Source organism: Python bivittatus, unplaced genomic scaffold (genome assembly GCF_059951505.1).
Source record: "Python bivittatus isolate LINGU-HERP-01145 unplaced genomic scaffold, Pbiv_v1 ctg000480_np1212, whole genome shotgun sequence".
NCBI lineage: Eukaryota > Metazoa > Chordata > Lepidosauria > Squamata > Pythonidae > Python > Python bivittatus.
Window position 1 is genome coordinate 79,057,271 of NW_028277075.1, and position 6,000 is coordinate 79,063,270.

Genomic DNA, 6,000 nt, shown 5'->3' on the forward strand with positions numbered 1-6,000 from the left:
GGTGTTCTTGGTTCTCTATCAGTAATTCAAGTAGCAGACAATGTTCTGCCATATGTCCTTCTCTTTCTCTAGCATTTAGGAAGGCATAACTTCCTGTTAGGAATATTATTCTACTCATTCATTTATCCATTCCATTTTTATCTCACCCTTTCTGCTGAGTCTCACAATCCAGGACTTCAGAATAAGGTACACAAATCTCCTCTCATCCATTTTATTTATGTAAATACCTTGTGAGATTGGATAGGTCAGAGGCTGCAGTGCAACCACCTCCTAAAATCATAAAAGAATGTGGGCAATCCCCCTTTTGCGCCATCAATAAAATTAAAAATTTATCTGGAATTAGAATTGGGCAAGAAATAAATATATCATTTACTTTTAATAATTACATTTTAATCCATATATTCTCAGCTTGTACAGATCAAGTGAGGAACAAGGCCCAGAGAGAGTTTTCATAGTCACTTTGCCTGTGCAAACCTGAACAGGTTTAAAAAATAACTGCAGACACCCCCCCCCCCCGCAAGTTGCTTGCAAGCCCCCTTCCTCCTGGTGTCCCAAGCCATAGTTTAGAAACCTCTGTGTTAGGCAGCTAGATAGTTACTGGGACATGTTGCACAGAAGCCTAATGGGTCAATTCAAACTTAGGTCTTTCCAGTCTTAGGATGACACTCAAAAACCACTGTACCAGCTCTCTTAATCATAATAGAAAACTCCAAGACCTCACCTACAACTGATGCCTGATCTAAATGTTTCAGGGTATGTAAATCACACGATGAGACAAGGTGCTGTTTCCAATTTTTGCTTCCTTTTGTTTGGAGTCTGCAAACTGATTTCATAACCACTCAGGGAAATGGCAAAGAAGACAGAACACTACACTGTCAAAGAAGCTATCAAATTGTTCAGGAATGTTCTTTGGAATGCACAATTTATGTGTGTTTTGGACAAGGATAGTTTTGATACAGCATGTTGTTTTTTTCCCAACTTTCTAGTCCAGTTTCAAAGACTATAGTATAATATAGAGATCCATACTCAAGTCCTTTAGCCTAGGGTGTGTAATCCCAGCATCTCATTACTCTAAGTAATTTTGAAAACCAGAACATCAGGTAACGTCTCACCACAATAGAATTTGCCTGCATGGTTCTATTATTGTGAGAACGCCTGCTGGAGTTGTTCTCCTACCTACCGAGGCCTGTGGGCTATGGAAGAGGTGGTAGGCCTTCTCAGTAGTATATTCCCCGCTTTAGAGAACTCTTCCCCCCCCCCCCCCCACTTTTTATAAACATGTTAAAATGGTTTTATTTCATTGGGCCTTTGGCCCAAGCTGAATAGAGTTGCCATGACGTGTCTCCCCCGCATTCCCCCCAGCAGGAGCTTTACTGTATTAGTTGTTTTAATTGGGTTGTTGTTTTCTTGTTTGCCACCCAGAATCTGTGTAAACTGGGACAGCCTAGAAAGGCTGCAAAACAAATAAATAAATGCTGAGATGCACTGTAGCCTGATAGCACAAACTCACTGGGAACAGGCATTGTTGGAGAACAAGCACAATTCATTGCATAAACAAATACCCAGAAATATAACATTGAAAGGGATTCTAGAGTTGTCTAGTACCAGTTGCCAATTCCATGCAGGAAGCTGCTATAGCGTCCTTGGTGATAGATGGCTGTCCGTCCTCTGTTTAAATGCTTCTAATTGCCTCCTTCCACATTGCAGATAATTCTTGCTTCTGAAATGTTCCCATTATGTTTAACCAAAATCTAATTTCTGTAACATTTGGAGGAGCTGCAGGCTCAGACAGTACAACATCCACAAGAGGTAGTCTGCAGGATTTGTTGGAGAACTTTCCTTCCTCAGAGAGAAAATGAATGCAGCCCACATACATCAGTCCAAAAATAGAGCTGTTTGAGGCAACTGACCTTGGACATAAATGTGTCTATCTCACCCATGATTCTAAAATGGAGGAAAAAAATGACAAGTGATAAAAGGACAATAGTTCTATAGACTATAGTACATGTGCATAAATGGTAGGAATAGAGTGGAATTGCTTGGGTAACCACCTGAACTGAAGCACTCCAAATGGGGGCCATGATGGTAACGGGGATGAACATAACAAAATACTTAGCTAGGGCCCAGGAACGCTATTCTCCTACATGTTACTTTCACAGTATTCACAGAAACATAGATTTGGACACATAATTTCATTCCAGCTTGCTTTTAATAGGAGAATAGAATCTGAGGTCCTCAGGATATGGCTGAATTACAGTCCCCAGCAGCCCAATCCAGCATGATTTTAAGAATATTGGGAGTTGTAGTTAAGTGATATGCAGTGGGCCACAGCTTTTGTACTCTTGACTTTGACTCAGAAAGGGTGAATTGAGTAACTGAAAAGATGTCAGTGTAATTCTGTCATAATGGGAAAAAATGATATTCTGTGTTAGTGCATTATGCATTCCTTGAACCTTCTAGGTCACTTTGAAGGGCAGCCCCATGCAGAATATATTGTAGGAATCCAATTGGGATAGTTTTTTATTGTAAGCCACCCAGAGTCACAGTCTGTGAGATGGGTGGCTATCTAAATACGATAAATAAATAAACAAACAAACACAACTGCATGTTATCTGTGCCCTGAACAGGGATCATGATGTGTTACAAATCTCAATTTACTGGATTCCAGGTTAAGTTCAGAAACCCAGCCTGGAAATCAGAAGGAATAGTGATGGATGACACACATTTGGGCCATGGATGACCAAGACAACAGTACAGATTTCCAAATGGAGGTACAAAGAATACCCAGATAAGCCATGTGGGTAGATGGAGGAACCTTCTTTTCCTAGTGCAAATGAAAAAAGCAGTCAATATTCTATTCATTTTCATTAAGGGAAACAATAGACAGGTGGGAGTAAAGCTTACTTCCTACCGTAAATCTTTAATGTAATTGTGTCTTTGGTGTTGTTGGTGAGAGTGTGATTCCACTTTCTTTGCAAGTGAATGGAGATAGGACATTTTATTCACTTGTAGAGAGGAAATACTTCATGATGGGACAAAATGAGTAGTATGTTGCTACCCCCAACTTTGTCAGAACATGAGAAGCTATCGACACTCCTCCATTAAATAGTGATACATGTTTAATCACTAAATACATGATTATCTGTACACAAGATTGAAGCACCACACATTTTTATAGATAAATAAAAAGAAAAAATAGAAAAAAGGTCAGAAACGTAAGAATACTATTTCACATTTATACACTATGGGTCATAAGCAATATTCTTGTTAATGATCCAGCACTATTGCATAAATATATTCATATGTGGAGTGTTAATGTTTCCTTCTTTTTTAAAAAAGAAAAACGCTTTCTTCCTTTTATTTGATTGTATGCTATTTCTGACTTCCTTGAAATTGCTAAAGAGGGAGCCGTCTAAGACACCATCAGCAAAGCAGTGTGTTTGGGAATTACCTATGGTCAGCCCCAATACTTCCAGGCAGTTCTGTAATGTACTTTTTCTTACTTGTGCTTCCTGAAAATATAGGTAGTTTAAGTTAGAAATGCAAATACTATGTGATGATCTGGTTTTCTTCTTAACAGGTTGAACTGCATTACAGTACAAGATTCAGAGCTTCATCCTCAGCTTCATCAGAATGGATTTTCATCTTTTTGGAGACACAGTTTGCGCCCCAATTGTCCCTGTAATCATTCTGAAGGATCAAGGACCTCTTTTATTTGTCATTTAAAAGATTCAGACAAGCATCTTCCCAGTGCTAAAAAATATTCTTTAATCATTACAGAAAAGGTTAGAAGAGGCATATTCACAGTGTCACTTCACCTAAAATAGACCAGGAGGAGGGTTGAGAACCGGGAACAAAGCAAAGCCTAATTTTCCTCTTTTCTTTTTGCAACTTCCCCGAGGGTAGGCAAGAAATGGACAATGAGGAAACAAGAAAAGGACTGTGTCATGTCCTTAATTATTAAATTCCTCCTTGTTTGAACTTTTCCAGTTAGAAGCTGCAGGCAGCAAAATGGAGATGGCTAAAAGAGGAACATATCAAACAACTTTTGCCTGAAGAGCATTGCCCTTTCGGAGCAGAACCTACAAAATGGCAAAGATTATTTAGGGGGAGGGAATTTGTAAATGACCATCAGCTAGAATATTCATCAAGTTTCCCAATAAATAGTATCCATGCTGGGACAGAGAAAAAGAGATGATAATGTGAATAGATGGCTTTCTCTTGGGTGAAGGTGCTTCAGTAGTTTGGTGGAACTGCTTATATACAATATGTTCTAGTCCATTTGAGGACAGGTTTATGGAAATCAATGTCCTGGCATGAGAATCCTTAAAATTATTCTAGCTATTAAGTGTTTTTACACATTCAGATGGACCAACCAGGGTTGAACTAATTTGAAAGAGAATGAACAACTCTGACTTGTCTATTTTTCATTTATGAAAAATGTAATTCAGTAGTTCTGAAACTATAGCAGGATGTCCATATCACTTGTAACATCTCAGCTGACTACTATCATCTATCTGCCACAGATCTTAGCATGACTGATTTTTAAGTAGACATCTAGAGAACTGCAGTGTTTGAGATCTGTAGGAAGAAGGATGATTGCTAACATAAGATGGAACTGCTTTTGCATACTAATGCCTGACAAATTATGTGACTAGTTTATTGTAGCTTTAACATGAGCAATGCTGTTGTCATTTTTCAGTCTGTTCAGAAGTCCCACCACCCAAAGACCTATATCTTTTGACTGCAGTTTGAGTAAAGGGTTAGCAGGGCTGATTCTAATAATAAATTGCATACCAATCATTCCTTGTACAGAGGCAGGGGCACATTCAAGTTGTATCAGATTGGCTTCTATTCAAGACTTGGCAACTTTGGAGAAGCCCAAGAACAAAAATGTTGCAGTATGCCTACGTTGTTTATAACCACTACCTAAAACAAATCAGCCTCCTGGAGGCATCAAGATAATATTTACTAGTCAACCCCAGGCTTTTCTTGACGTGAATATTTGGAGGACATTAATTCTGAGAGCTTCCTGTTTTTCATCCGGTTTACAATGAAGCGCTGCCAACTTCAAAGGATACACACAGTTGTCAACGAAACCACTGCTAATAAAAACATGAGCACATTGTTTATGACTTTAGTGCAGGGTTGTGCAACCGTTTTAGACAAGGGAGGCAGGTCAAGGGCTGCAATTCCAAAATGTAAGTGGGGTCAGGACAAAAACAAAATGGAATGGAAATGTCAGTAAAATAAATAAATTACATATATACAATAGGATTCATTCCATGTGCTTTAAAATTTCCCCCTTCTATCCCATTTCCCAACCCGTGAGGTGTACCTCCCCTGGGAGGTACACATAAAATCCAGGGGAGGTGTGAAGAACCTTTTCATTGTTACAATAAATCCACCTTTTCCAAGTTTCATTGTATAGATTTCATTGTTCATTTGTGTTCCTTTTGGTGCTTGGATTTTTAGGGGAGGTATGTACATTAAGATTACACTAAAGGGAGGTGTGATGGCAAAAAGTTTAGGATCCCCTGCATTACAGGAAGATTCCTTTGAGTTGAGCTTGATGCTTGCTAACTATATGAATACACCTATGCCATTTTTTGTTTGAATAGTACAAAAGTGGTTTCCTGTTACTTTCTACCAGTTTAACTTGCAGCCCTGGGATTTCCTACTGATTTAACAAGTATTAAACCAAGTATTAAACTATTTAACTTTCTCTCAAGATCCACTGAGATTGGCAGGATGCTGCAACCCGCTATGACTCTTTTACTTTATGACTCAGCAGCATTTTGGGAAAAGATGTGGGGGCAGCTTTTAGCCCTCAAGCGTCAGACTGCACACCTATTGTCTAGTATGAGAACAGGAGATACCAATGTGACCGCAAGACTTCACATATTAACTTGGCTCCTTTGCTAGTGTGGATTGTGCCAGACGTTTAAGGTCAACAAGAAGAGAAGAGCTGTTTCAAAGCTTGCCATAGTTTAAGGGCTG